This window comes from Dermacentor silvarum, chromosome 1 (genome assembly GCF_013339745.2).
Source record: "Dermacentor silvarum isolate Dsil-2018 chromosome 1, BIME_Dsil_1.4, whole genome shotgun sequence".
NCBI classification, from domain to species: domain Eukaryota; kingdom Metazoa; phylum Arthropoda; class Arachnida; order Ixodida; family Ixodidae; genus Dermacentor; species Dermacentor silvarum.
This window is the reverse complement of record NC_051154.1, coordinates 140593034-140608689: the sequence shown is the minus strand read 5'-3', so window position 1 is coordinate 140608689 and position 15656 is coordinate 140593034. Positions and strand designations below refer to the sequence as shown.

The 15656-nt window shown below is 47.4% G+C and overlaps 1 non-coding gene across 1 annotated transcript; it reads right to left on the bottom strand.

The window, feature by feature from the left end:
- Positions 1-10806: 10806 nt before the first annotated feature.
- LOC119437931 (U2 spliceosomal RNA) lies at positions 10807-10988 on the bottom strand. The gene has a single exon (XR_005189587.1). It is a non-coding gene; the product is annotated as a U2 spliceosomal RNA (small nuclear RNA).
- Positions 10989-15656: the final 4668 nt, after the last annotated feature.

Here is a 15656-nt window from a genome sequence, read left to right as displayed (position 1 = left end):
CAGCTCCTGACTGGTTGTCCTACCGGACATTTGCCCAGTAGGAGAACCAGGAAGTATTAAAAAATTCTTCAATCTAAATCGATGCCCGCCTGTCAGATGGGCCGCTGAAAAGACGTGTGCCGCCTGCGGTGTAGGCCACTTACGTCGCAGGACGGCTACGGATGGAACCGCATATGACTTCGGTGGGTCGGCTAAACAAATGGTTGATAAGCGTTACATTTCTGATCCCGATTCCTGGCTATATACGCTAGAACTTTACGCAGTGGAACAAGTAGGAGAACCGGATGGGGTCGGTTTTTTTTTTTTATTTACACCCATGTGAAGTCAACATACAGTAAAGGCAAGGGAAGCGTGAATGAAATTACCTGTGCTTGTTAATTAAAATGTAGGAATCATAAGGCAAAACGAAATGAAAGTGGATGAAAAAACAGCCTGCCACAGGTTGCAGCCAAACCCACATTTTTCGCATTACGCATGCGGTGCTCTCCACTCAGCTGCCGAGGAAGCTATAGATCGTCCAATCACCCTTCTTAGGTAGTGGTGCAGGTACGGAAAGCTGCATGTATGCTTCCATGATTTTTATTTCCAGCTCCGTAGCAAGTCATCGCGGGAGAAGAATAGATAAGTGAGAGGGGGAGGGAGGGTCAATACTGTTACCTGCGTTTTGATGCTAACAATAAACGATTTCGCGCTCCCCATTGATTTGTTTTCGAAATTTATGAACAAGATCTCAGTTTTTGGTCCGCATCGCTGAATATTACGCTCCGCGCATGTGCCTGTCTGGTTAGTTTAACAAATGAAAAAGAAAGAAATACAGCAGTATGCGCACCCACCCCGCCGTCACAAAGGCGAGCTGCTAGAGATATGGGACTGCTCTGGCTGTTTCGCTACCTGTCATGCAATTAAGAACGGAACGAATAAAGGCAAAGAATAACGTCAAGTGTTTTATTAAATGATGCGGACCGAAAAACCTAACGTGGCGAAATTTGAGGGCTAACAATGTAGCCGCAAGCGCAATGTATTCTCCATCGACTCTCAACGGTATGCTCTGCTCAGCCGCTTAGAAGAGTGCACCATTCTCGGAAGCAAAGATCCTGGGACCTTGGTAAAAGAACTCCTACGCACAACCTTCTTGAAGGCAACAGTACTATACGAGTGCATGTGGCTACACGCGAGCGAACATTCGTCTACCGCTGTGCGCACACTGACTCTCCTTCTTCCTTCTCATCTTTCTTCTCCCTTCCCGCCGTGTAGGGTAGCCAACCGGGCAAGTCCTTGGTTAGTCTCCCTGCCTTTCCTCGTTTATATATATATATCGTTAGAGAGAAAAAAGGCAAGTCTTTCTACAAGATGCAAGACGACGATGGTCTTCGCCTTCTGCTGCCTCCGAGCCCAATGACGCGGAATGCAGACACGAGCGAGAAACATACGCAACTTGAAAGGCACCGGCTCCAAGTCAAGTTTCAGTAGTCACGCAGAGGCGCAGCGGTGTTACGCAATGAACGAATTCCTGACATCGGCGAGACACGTTTAACTTATAAGTGCCCTTGTTATTATAATTTTTGTTAATTTAAGGCTAAGGACGGATAAGGGGCACCCGTCATCCTCACCGAGTGACTTTTGTATCCTAACAGACATCGCCCTTTGCCACAACCCAATGCCCTCCAAATAATATTGATAAGTTTGCCTAGCGTCGTCTCCTTCCCGCCATGAAGTGAGTTATTGGATTCCACGAGTCGGTAATTACGACAGCCACCGTATTTCAGGGGCATCGTGCACTTGCGAGAGAGGCGACTATTACGCGCAGAACACGCGCACAAGTTCGCGAGCCGAGCTGTCCTCGTGCATCAGCACGTCTCGTCCACCAAGAAAGCCAATTTCTCCCAGCCCGTATCTGTCACGTCTTCGCGGCCTGTCGCTTGCAGACCGGCCTGACGGCCACATGCACGTCGCCTCGTAAGCGGAGCATGCTGGGGACAAGAGCTCAGCTCATTCCCGTCGGAGCAGCGACGCGAGAGCAGGGCTCATGGTATCGCGTCAAAAACGCCTTTGCACGCAGGGGCGTGCGCCAGATGAGCCTTCCAGCGAGATCGAACGGACGCAATCTGCATTCTCATAAATAGGCCATCCTGAGAAGCCGCAGCTGGCCCTTTGAACGCGGCATAACTTCCTCGTCCTGGGAGCCTCCCGATGTGGCGGCGGCAGTGGAACAGAGTTGATATGCGTGCGGACGGCGCGGCCCGAGGCCAGCAAGCCGTCCGCCGTCGGTTGTCGCGAGGAGGGGTGGCACATTAGTGTCATCTCCGGGTCATGCAAATATAAGTGGCCCGCGTGTGCACACTGATGTACGGGATATCGCCGTTGGTGGGCCCCGCATGCGTCGCTGATATATACTGTTCAGAACCGTGTCTTACACGCGGGACACTGCTCTCCGCCGTGCCTTCCTCTTGGGCCGCCAATGCGATCAGTCCACGCTTTCGGAGGCGGTGCGAGTAATGCGCGACGCACGCGCCAAAGCAACGTCCGCATATCTGCGTCGTTGTAGCGGAAGTGAGCCTCTAATGATGTTCACTCACTGCCTGGAGGCGTGCGGGGACACAATTTCAGTGCGAGAATGAGTATAGATTCATACATGCTCTATAAAGGTCACCGTGTATATCAAGACAGGAAACGTACGCTCTGTACAAGTAACATTCTGGCCTGTGCTACTGAGAACTTAAGATGTGTGCGGACGCCTGTTAACGGTGAGCCGATATAAAGACATTTATATGGAGCTGTGATTTGATAAGTGAGAGGAAGTGCAGCACAGAACGTCGCGCTAGAAAGTTGCCAAATGTAACCGGGTTTTCCTCATGCATACGCCACAGTTTTCCACTAGGGAGACATTCTTCCGCACGGAAATATGAACACGTATACGACACACACCAATTTATTTTTTATTTTTCTGTTTGTTTGTTTTGCGCGTCCCGCCCACCGTCGCTACTCGCCCACCGTTTTCTCTGTATGTGCGCGAACCGCGAATTTGTCCGATTTTTTTAGTAGTGCGAGATTCTTTATTATTGATTATACCTCAAGCATTTAGATCTCTTTATACATCTGTAGCAGACAAGGCGTGGCGGTAGCTCTGTTTTCTGTGTCCCCACTTTGCGCGGACTGTTCCTGCAGGTTCCCCTTCCAAGTAGCGTTTTTTTTTTTTTTGCTTTTGTTTATTGACGTGACACCTGTCGAGAACGACTCCGCTCATCGATACGTGATGGTTGACTTGAACGAGCATCGTATAATTGAGAGAAATACAATAATTACTGCAGCGTTATAAACATGACATGTTTGTTTTTGTGTTGCTAACTAAAAATCGGAAAGCCCGCCCTCAAAAACCACTGAACACCCCAGACAAATTCAAGCTACGATCTGGAGCATGTTCGGCACGTGAACAGAAACGCCTCTGTATAAAATGCCGTTGCAAAATAACGGCTGTAAGAAAAAAAGAGGGGGGGGGGGGGGGGGGAAGAAAGCTCGCTTTTTCATCTCTACTCTAAGGTCGCGCCTAAAAGTCTCACGCGACTTGGGCCTAATCACGCAGTTCTTTTAAAGTTGTAGCGTGTATCCCAGCATCAATTTCAGCCATTTTTAGTGTAAGCAGTCCAGTCAAGCGCAATGTTCAGCAGGACTACAGAAGAGTATTTGTGAAATTGAAAGAAATCAGGGCAGAAGCATATCGTTTGCGAATGGAGATAGCAGAAAGTTACGCCAGTTTGATATGCGCGCCGCTGCCGAATTGGAGGATGCGACGGTGAAGCCACTCTACATTGCTGCTGGATTCCCATTAGTTTGACGCCGTGACCACGTATAAGATACCACACCGGAACGATGCACCGAAGTGCGAAGTTGCAGCGTTGCGTCCGTATACACGGTCTTGATGTTTCGCTATAGTGCGTCAGCCTACTGCAAAAAATCAGGTAGGCTGTATCAAGGACGCAGCTGCAGTGTACGTGAAATGTTTTGTGCGTGCTGGGGAGGGTGTACAGAAATGACGTTAACGAAATATGCCACGTTTATTCACGCATTAAAAAGCTTACAAGCTTAACTTACGTTACAGGTAGTGGGCCTTACGGTCCAATTCTGAAATCATGCTCGCTTCCTATTCTTCGTCGTGGGCCCGTTTATTTTGCAGAGGATGTATGGGCACTACCGAAATGACCCCCCAACTGGTGGCGCCCGAGACTGCCGCGCGCCGCTCGAGCCCGCTGCACTCGTAGATGGTTGGAGCTCCTGCGTTTGCCCCAATATCCCGTGCTTGAGTTCCCTACGGAGATGGACGTGTTCCGCCGTGGTCTAAGGAGTTGGGCGAGGATTGTAATTTCTCTATCTTGCTTCCCGAGTCTCTTCACGCCATTTCTGGGCCCCACGTGTCGAATGCAGGCGCTCCAGAGTCGAGCAAGCGTCTTAATTGTGCAACAAATTGCACGTGTGCAATTCTTATAACTCCTGATGAGCACCACTTTGAGTTCGATGGATCATACCTACCATGGCACAGTGAGCTGCTGCCTCAAATGTTACCACTCCCACTCGGATCGACAAACCTACTGCTGAGCTACGCCTTTGTGAACGCCGCTCGCGAGGCTAAATTTAGCTCCGATTGTGCCATGCGTGGCGTAACAACGCTGCCACCTGCGCATGCGACACATGTATGATAGAGTAAGGGCTTCTTGTCTCTACACAACGATACTAAAGTAAGGCTCGTGGGTAGTACGGTTGTAAAGGTATGAGCGATATTAATGTTACATGTTTTCATGACACGCGGCTTTAGCAAGCGACACCTTTATCATGACCGAAAAAAAAGAAAACGTCTCACGCGAAAAAAAAAGAACTTTCAAAAATTAGGCAAGTTTGCACTCGGTCGCGCAAAGCTTAAGCCCAGTGAAGCTTACTGGCTGCTACTGCTAGGTATTAACTTTGTTGCTGCTAGGGCTTAACTTGGTTTAACTTAACTACGCATGTAGGAAGGTATTCTCGAGCGATCATTTACAGAGGTACCTTCCCTTTCGCAACATTTGGCGTGACTAGCGCTGAACGCGTCGGCGCCTACGAGCGACAGCGCTCCTGGCATGCCACAAACGCAAGCAGGCTAACCAGGTTTGGTACAGTGCCAAGAACGCTGTCGCTTGCCGACGCCGAACGCGTTGGCAACATTTCGCGTGACTAGCGCTGGACGCGTCGGCGCCTACGAGCGACAGCGTTCCTGGCATGCCACAAACGCAGGCAGGCTAACCAAGGTTGGCACACTGCAGTGCCAATAACGCTGCTGTTTGTCGACGCCGAACGCGTTGGAGGCTAGCCGCGCTATATCAATCGGCCAGCTTCGCTGTGTCGTGAGCTTTGCGCGGCCTAGTGCAAGCTTTCGCCCTTTTTTTTTTTTTTTTCTCCTGGCTCAGTGCGCCGCGGAGAGAAGAGAGGCAGGGGTCGGGAAGGCAGAGAGCTGGCAAGGAAGAGACCGCGTGCACATGCACGCCGTCTCCTTCTTCTTCTCCTCCGGGTTGCCATGACTACGGCGTGGAAGTTTCCTTGGCACGCACCACAAATTACGGCTGGCTTACACAGCTTCGCTGCTAATAAAAAACTAACAAAACTAAATCGTCTGCTCCCTATCTTATAACTAAATTGCAAGGTAGTCCAGAAACAACCCTTCTCGCGCAATCCGTATGCACGTAGCACAAAACGAATTGCATCTCACAGATTATTTGCGTACTCTTGCACTAACCCAGAAATTTGTTTACGATGTACTTTTAACCGAACCAACGACATGCTACAGTCATCACATAATCAAATGTGTGTCTCCAGCTGTCGTTTATCCTCTGTATACCATATTCATCACTCGACGGCATTCGCTATACTCTGTGTTGTCCAATCAGCGTCCTTCGTCGTGTACCCTAATAAGCTTCAGCATGCCTTCATTCACAAGCAACTTTTTTTAAAAGCCGAGAGCCTGCATAGGCGAAGTTAGGTGAAGTGCAGAAGTGGTTACGGTGCGTGTCCCGATAGTGATAACGAGCCATAAACTGAAACCACCGCTACACTCTAATCAAACTGCTCAGTCGGCCGCGCGGCTGGGTGTAGAGAGAAAAAAAAAAGGGGGGGGGGAGGAGAGAAGCTGAAAGAGGAGGAGAGTGTGTAGGTCGCTCATATATGTCGTGTACACTGTAGTAGGTGTTACGCAAGGCGCGCTGGCGCTCGCTAGTGTGGAAGTAGGTGAGGTCGATTTTTGTAGTAGAGGAGCGACAAGCACATCTGGCGACGTTCCGTCTCCAAGCAAGGAGGAGATAGCTAGAATTCGAGCACAAAATGCAGGCACCAACAAAAGATGTCAAGAGGGAATTGGTGACGTGTAGCGAGCAAATGATCCGGAGCCAATGTTAAGGAAGGCGCAAATCCATAGGGATTCGGGTCCTCGAAATGTCACAGTTACAAATCCAGTGGAAATCTTACAGAGTCAAATCTGTCAATAGTAAATAATCTGTGCGGCTGGTGACTTCATAATAACCGTGAACTGGACCATACTTCTTTTAGGCTTGAGGGCTAACGGGCCAAACGGGGCTGGGCCAGGCCCGAGTACGGGCCATTTTGTAAGACTTGTACACATTACACAAAAAAATAATAATAAAGTTACCGAATGCAATTAGAATTACTTCTTTGAAAAATATAATTGATTACAGTTATCAATCACAGTCCCAATAAAGCACTTGAGAAATTACTGAAAAGTAATCGATTATTTTAATGCTGCTTTCCTCCCAACTTGAACACGCACAAATACAACAAATAAAACGAGCTGGCCTGACTCTTTCAATGCGTCCTCTGCACCCGTTGACACGTTGTTATAATCTTCACTAAAATGGATTTTCAAAATTTTCTGCTGTAATCTTCCCTCGTTTTCTTGTGAAGATATCTGGCAGTGACACCGAAACCTCGCTCAGTGTTACCATGCACACCTTGCTAACAAGATTGTGCATGGTAACTCAATGCCGCGGTGCTCGGGTCCTCTGGCAAGCGCAGCGCTTCGTTGTTGCAGAAGTCAGGGGAATATGCTCCGGATAACGCCAGTGAAAAACTGAAAAGTCGTTCATAGGCAATTCCCTGACATAAACGTTCGAAGTTGGCTATCGCTGTCGAACTATACAAGCGCCGTTTGAATTTGTCGGCCAACACCCGGCCACCCGGCCACCCGGCCATTCACCGCCCTTCCCTTGTTAGCCATTCAGACTTGAACGATTAATTGTAACGAACGCCAGCAAAATTTCATCTCCTTTAAAAAGGGGGTTAAATTTGTAATGTAATTTAATATAAAGTTGTATATTATTCAGCCCTAACAATAGATTTCGTGTGTTACAATCACGAAAATACGTGTATGTGGGTCACGTATATATCAAACAGATAAAAACATATATGCGTTTAACGGCCAGAAATTTATTTTTATACCAGAGAAATCATATGCTGCACAAAGCGAAGAATAATTTAGCAGCAGCTATTATAGCGCCTATAAAGCGCTTCCAGGTGAAAGAGAAAGACAAATTTATCGTAAAAGTTCCGGAATCGCGCTTCCAAGAGAGGTGTGCAAATCTGTAAGCCTGCCATGTTCACGTGACCGAGGCGTAGCAGCAGTACACTGATTGTGGGAATGATGTAGGGCATGTATATGTTTTCATCTCTTTGAACACCGTAGTTCTCGCCAAATTTAAGTGCTCTAAGCTGCGTCGGTTGTGAGTGGTTACATGTAACTGGTTAATAAAAAAAAATGGACTTACCAATAAACAAAAATACCACAAAATGTAATTAATTACAAGTTATTAATTACATGTAATTTGTTACCCACAAGTCCGGTTTCCAATCACCGGGCCGGGCTGGCTGACGGGCGAGCGCATGGCATTTTAAGGTTCGGCCCGGGCCCGGGCTAGAAAAACTGGCCCGTGTAGTGCTCTAATAAACCGAGAGACAGAGAGCGGCACAGGTTTTGCAGCGAGCGCAAATTGAGAGGCAGGCTTAGTGAAGTAGCAGGTGCACGTGACGTTAATATGTGGCACGAATGCAGAGAAGGCGACACTGTGAGACATTTTTCGGACACGTTCAGTTTCCGCATCCGGTTTTAGTTAGACAGCAAGGCGATCTGACCGGCGGTAATTTCCGATGTTGCTGTCTGGTAAGGCTTTGTATCTCCTCGTGTATGTTTCCCTCAAATAATATTAAACATATGTAGCAGATACAGGCGATAGTGCAACGGGAAGTTTATTCAGCTAGACAAGTAGCCGATTATTCTTCGCTGTTCCCGCTCGGGATCTCGCAGCGTCCAGCCAAGGGCACGCTCGCGCACCACTCAGCGCGCAGCCTTCCGATGGCCGCGACGACTGTCAACAAACACAAGGCAGGAACTAGGAACGCCGCGCGCGCGCACGACCGAGTCTCGGGCTTTTCGCGCGTTTCCTGGGGGGTCGGCCGGCAGCGCCGCGCGCGTATCATCCGCTCGAGGAAACGGACGGCGCCACGCCGAGCACGCAGCAAGCGCACGAACGATTCACGGTCGCCGGAGACAAAGTCGTGCGGCGGACGAGACTGCCTGGGCCGCTGTTTTCAGAGCGGCCCAATCTAAACTAGATGGTGAACTGCGAGGGCGGCAGATGTAGGGAGAAGGGAAGTGGCGTCGCCAACGAGGAACAAAACTGCGTGCGCTCGCAGCGGTAAGAGCCGAGCGGTTCCCTTTAATATAGACACACGCTCCGCAGTGCCGCTCCCGGCCGTGGCGCCAAGTGGACCGCGCTATAGCGTGGCGCAGAGACAAACAGCGCTAGAATCTGTTTCCGCGCGATTGAACAAGGCAAACCTGAGCCGGCCTAAACAATAGCCGCACAGAACGCGGGGAAAGGTGCGGACGACGGAGAGAAAGAAAAGGGCAGGAAGAGGCGGAAAGTGGAGGGGGCGAAGGGGAAGTGCCGATGCAAATAACCCGCGAACAACGCGGGCGTGAAAGGTGAGTGAACTGACTGCGAGCGCGGTCGCACGAAACGGCGCGTTAATCAAGCTAGCATAAATAACATGCGCGCCGCAAGGAGCGCTCTATAGAGGTCTGCATTATATTTCAAGCATCAGAGAGAGAGAGAGAGAGAAACACAACAACGTAAATGAGAGGTGTACGCAGGACAAGTGCTTGTCCATTGTCTCTGGGTCGCTTGGGCTATAACGTGGTCTGAACACCGACAAGCAAGCATGCAGGAACCCTGTAACACTGTCGCGGCGCCTTAACAGTCGTTTGCTCTTCCTCCTGTTTCTGGAACAGGAACAAATCGATAAACTCCGAGATAATATCTATTTTTATAACACGGGCTTTGTCATTCATGATAGCCAGTTCTTTGTCCTGCGTTTTCCGTTATGTCCTGTGTATTTTCTCTTGTTTTTCTGCTGCTGTTCAAGCATCTCTATACAGGATGTTGAAAGCTTTCGACACACATGAGGCATGAAGTAGCGGGCGCGGAGCTTGTGAAGGAATCGAGTCGCGCGGTATCACAAGCAGCCTAAACGCAGGAACGCAGCAAGCCAATGTTCTTACAGCGTTAATCCAAGGAAGAAGCCAGGAAGGACGAATGAAAGAAGGCGAATGCTAAATTACACCACAGCTAAAGAATTTCCACGCTATTTCACCACGCTAAGATTTCGGTTTTGCGCATAGTCTCACAACCGCTAAGCGGCTTCAGGGGTTTATCCATAATTTCGATTTTTTTTTAGGAGGGGGGGGGGGGGTGTTACCAGAACTTGCGGGGGGGGGGGGGGGTGGTAAGAGGTTAAAGGGGCGAGCACTCTTTTTACCACATTGTTTTATGTAATGAAGGATTAACGCTTTTTTTTTTTTTTTCAAGAAATGGTGACGGAAAAGCTGCTAGTTCGCAGAAGTACACTAAGTAACCTTTTAAGCCAGCATATTAAAACACACCTTACAAGGGAGTTCGTCCTTGTTGGTGCACGTAGAGCTGATATTGTTGCGCAAACAATACTACAACGAAAGTGGAGACAAGCAGGCACGAACGAGCGCTGTATAGAAGGCCGAAATGTGTGCTCAGTTTTTCGGGATTATAAATTCACTACTATATTTAAACAGCCATGGCATTCTGTCACCACGTTTTAAAATTGCAAGAACTTAAGGGACAGCGTTTAGAGTTCTCATTTGATTGCACGAAGTTTATTCTTTCTTTCTGTGCAGAACAATGTGAAGCAAGTTCTTAATCTACAAGTCTTATTGAAAGAACAAAGTGCAGACCTTTTCAAAGCTGATTACAATATCACTTTGCACGAGAAAAAAAAAATACCAAGCACAATAGGCACGGAGAAGTCATATACCTTAAACAATACAATTAAAATATAACAACAAAGAACAAAAAAAAAATAAAAAAAACCGGCAGATCCCACACTCTGTGGGAATCGATGTTATGCGAAGCAGTGGTAACGAAAGTTAACGAAACGACCATGAGAGCAACAAGACGTAGGCGGCTCTTTCGTGATCTACATGACACGCATGTCATGACCTATCATTTATGTTCGTCCTAAACCCTTGTCATACTATGCCAATTTTCGTTTATACCATGTTAATGAAACGACCATGAGAGCACCAAGATGTAGGCGACTTTTTTTTTACAGAAACTGATTCACTGTAATTATTTTTACAGCTAAGCTGTTTACCTCTAGCCTCCGTATGCATCCCCCCCCCCACCCCATGCGTTCCCAGGGGGGTACCCAGGCTGTCTTACGTTCGTACCACGACGCGTGGACAGGAATGCGTGGGCCGATCCTGGAGATAGTGAAATACCGGGCCGACCTGCAGCCTAGTTGAAACAGGCTTCAAGCACTCCGCCAACTTCCAAAAACAGTTTAATATCTTGGGTCCAAATAGAACCACATAAATTCAGCGTTTTGAGAGAAACACTATATATATATATATATATATATATATATATATATATATATATAGGAAAATTGTGTTGTAGTGCACGCTAAAGAACCCCAGGTGGTCAAAATTAATCCGGAGCCCTCCACTACGGCGTGCCTCATAATCAGAACTGGTTTTGGCACGTAAAACCCCAGAAAGAAGCAGAAAGAAGAAAATCAGAAGCACAAAAAGGTCGGTCCACCGACCGAAACTGTTGGGTAAATAATAAACCTAAGATAACCGCGAAGTTGTGCTTCTGATTTTCCTAAATACGCTTGGCCCATTGAAAAATCCAGTTACTACTATATATATATATATATATATATATATATATATATATATATATATATATATATATATATACAAGGTGTTTCACTTAACTTGGGCCAAACTTTCAAAATATGCAAATGCTACGTAACTGAACAGAACGAAGGTAATGTTTGCATTCCGCGTAATTTCATAATTAGTCTGAATTAATTAATCAACTTCTCAATTGTTATAATTAAATTAAAAGTGTAAATGAGAAAATTGTAGAGCAACATGAGAAACTCCCGATACAGCTTTCTGAATTGCTCAATACGTGCTACATAAAAGTGTTTTTCCGAGCGTGAAAGATGCCCGCGAATACACGCAAAGTGCCGCGAGCAGTCAGTCGCGCGGCAAGCGGTTGCGGCAGATGCATGGGAGGTGCGGTGACCGCGGCGGCGCTTGTGTCGGCGTATAGTGAGGTGCCGTATGAAAAAAAAAAATGGTTTCATAATGTATGCAGCCTATCTATGCAGCCTAAACAGCTTCGCTGGTAATCCGTCCCCATATGAATGTTGCGGCCTCATGGTTCTCTTTTTCTTTTTTTTTTCGCAGAACAACAAGAACCAGGAATAATTCGCAGTACTCCACAGTTCTCGACCGTTTCTTTTTTTTTGTATTCCTATACGCTTCACAAAGGGAAGAAATCTCTGCCCGTATTCATAATAAGAACTTACGATAGAATTGTTCTTAAGAAAAAATTCTAGCCAATTAATCCTGATGATTACTGAATGCCTTCTGCCTTGTCGTTCCTCTTACTTTTTTAACAAAACGCCGTTTTATGCATTGAAGCACAAAAGTAACTGAACCGCCAATATATTTCTTCGCAAAGTTTGGGAATTAACATCTCTGAAGATGCGACAACGAGGGAGGCTCTAGTGCGCTCAGTGCAACTTGTGCGAGAACGCCCCTACACAGTTCGTTCTTGTCAATACATAGGAAAGACCCACATGATGACAAGCAAGAAAATTTGCTTTCAGTTCTGGAGCGAAGAGTGCTCAAGCACAGGTCGCTGTGTATTAGTACCTCGAGGTCGATTCCACGAAGCACTGTCATCGATGGTTTCCTTGTGTCACAAAAGAGCGCATAATCTAAGCGCGCGCCGTGTGTCACGCAAGCCAGCGAAAGAAGCAAGCCGGCTCCGCGGCAGCTTCGACAGAGGAATCAGACCGCGCCGGTGAAGAGATGTGACGTGACGACCGACCGTCGGCGGAAGAAGGGGATTCCTCGGCAAGCTAGTCGACGAGTTCATCGAGCGTCTGCATTTCCGGAAGAAGTTCCGTCTTCAAGATTTGCCCCGAGCTACGCCGAGATCATCTGGCTCAAGACCAACACGACTGAATACGATTGGACACTTTGTGTTCCTACCCGTGTGGGCCCGAATTCACAAAGACTTCTTACGCTAAAATTGTTCGTAAGAAAGAATTTCAGCCAATCCGGATGCAAGACATTATTATCTAAGGCGGCCGGCGAATGGCATAGAGCACTTACGAAAGAAAAGCTTTGTGAATCTGGCCCCTGTAATGTACGTGTTGGACTCTTAGTGCTTGTCGTTAATTATTTTCCAGTGTTTTGATAATACCCATCTGAATTGTATTGTGATATCTCTAGCCGAAGTGTGCACGTGTGTTTGTAACTGACTTGTTTGAAGAATATATTTTGTTGTGTTTTGACAACTCCGGGCTCTGACTCGGTTTTTGGACCACAACCGGCGTTCGCTGGCGCACCAGAGGGCCCCTTATAAATTGTCCTTGCTTTCGTGGGGTTGTTTTTGGAAGCTGATAAGTCGGCTTTGGAATTTGGCCCGGCGTTGGCGTCTCGTTCACGGGGTGTGTGACACCGTGACGGATGCAGTCACCATTCAGAAATTTCATGAAGTATAAAATTCTGATCCGTTTCAATGTCCGAAAGCTGCACCTGGGCTGTGAGGAACGCCTTAGTGGAAGCCTGCTGATAAATTTTAATCACCTGCATTTGTGTTTATATGCCATGCACCAATATTCCCCCCACCCCTTTCACACGAACGTTCTTGCATTCCGATCCATCGGAATAAACGTGCCTACCACGGCCGGTAATTGGATCTGCGACCTAGTTCTCAGCAGCAAGACTTTCACAGCTGCTGAGCCCCCGTGGCAACTCAGGTATGAAATTCCATGCACCGAGAAACTTGACCTGTAATGAATGAACATTGCGATTTACGAATGAATGAATATTACGAGTAGCAGCTCATCCGACGGAAACCCTGCCGATGCCCGTGGCACCAGCCGTCGGGCCTTGCGACTCGTTACACAGTGCAGGCGATAAAGCGCAGGTAGTAGGAACGAATATTTCTTTTTATATCTTTCAACGGCCGGACCAGTACGTGGTCAGTGGTGCGTGTCAACGAAGCAATTATAAGAACAAGGGTAGATCCAAGTAACTGAGAAAATTGAGCGCGAATACTTGAGCGGATGCCTGTTTTCATAATACAAGCCTATTCTTTTACCATCAAGCAATAACAGCTCCAGGGACAATTCACGAAGTTCTTGCTTGTAGGGTGTGTTTGTCATTGGCCAGCTGCTTTCGCTAATGATATGTTCGTTATCACTATCGAGGACAGCATTTGTTCTTACGAACCACTCTAGGCGTATGAACCTCCTTGTGAGTACAGAACTGTATTCAAAAAGGAGCCTGTACGCTATAGATACTTTTGAGAACAGGCGCAGGCCAATCGTTATAATTAATCAAAGGGGCCACGGCGGCAGCACTTCGATGAGGGCGAAATGCGAAAACACCCGAGTACTTAGATTTAGGTGCAGGCTAAAGAACCCCAGGTGGTTGAAATTATTCCGGAGTCCCCCACTACGGCGTGCCTCATAATCAGATTGTGGTTTTGGCATGTAAAACCCCATAATTTATTTACCGAAGGTGGCTGGCCAATGACAAGCAGGCCTTACAAACAAAAACCTTTGTAAACTTTGCTCCACGGTGCGTATTCGCAAAAACCTCTTACGCTAGTATCGTTCGTAGGCGGAACTTTGCGCCAATCCTGATGCTAGACATATCGTTCACGAAAGTGTCCATGCTAATGGCAAACAGTTCTTAGGGACAAAAAAGCTTTCTGAATAGGGTCCCAGGAGTGGAGTTCTGAAATATTCACGTTCGTAAGAATCCTTTGTGATTGGCCGTACGCCTTATCCGAAGGCCTTCTCTATAAGGATAGCTATCATCATTGGCAAGCACCTCTCCTCACGAACCGCTCCAGCGTGTCTTTATTGCGTATTCGTTTGGTCTGACTACTCAGTTACGCATTGATATTTGTTTTCCAGTATTCAGTTTCTAACCTTGCTTTTCACTATTGCAATACTCGAAGTGGGTACGTGGCATGTTTGAGAATCAACAACAACAACACCAACGACGACGACGATGACGACGGAGAAAACGGCGGTAAAGGTGACGAGAGAGCGCTGTCACGTCTGTTATACAACGCTCTGCTCAACTGTCAAATTGTGGCGATAAGTTTGTAACCTAGAGGCCGTTTGTCCAAGCATCTTGCTTACTCTAGTTAAGCCACGGAAAAATGTAATCCAGAACAGGAGCGAATGGTTACGCAACGCTCACGGCACGTGCATGGTGCTGCTCGTACACATTCAATAGCGCGTGCACCCGAAACAGGGCTTCGATCACGTCTGGGGAAAAGGAGCCCTTTTACGTGTCGCGAAGTGCGACCAGCTTTTGTTCCGCCATCCTGACAAACATCGACCGGCTTGGCCAACTTAAACCTCTAGATAGGCGCGCGGTGTAATCCTCTCCAGACGTTCGTGAGAGCCGGCTGCTTTTCTGGAAATGATGTAAATCGGGAGAATTTGTTTTCCTTTTGACCTTCGCACGCATCTCGCTTGCGTATGTGCCCCCGAGCTGCCGTCTAGAACGCGCACCCACTTGCGTTGTTTATATTCGTAATCTTTATCGTAGGCTGCTATCTTTGCTAAAATCTTGTATCGGGATCACAAATCTCGTGAAGCGCCTATATACGCCGCCGCTACACGTTCGGCGTGTATGTGGGGTACTGCTCGGTGAACGTTCTTCTGATACAGGACTGGGAGTCGTGGGGAGTAAGGGGCATAGAAAGTTACTTTTTCTTTACTTTTTTATTTTTGTAGATTTAAACAGTGCGGCTTATGCTTTACCCCAATGAAGTCTGATCATCGACTGGCTTCTCTCAAGACACCATGTGGCCAACATCTGCTATGATATCAAAACAAGAGGACTGACCTCTGTGTGACGCTACTTTGCAAATTGATCAACAATGTACTTGAATTGGTTACGGCAGTCACTGGATTCTCTGAGGATGGAAGCATGCAGCTCACGGCGGACAAGAGTAAGCAGAACAGGGGCGCTATAACGTAAA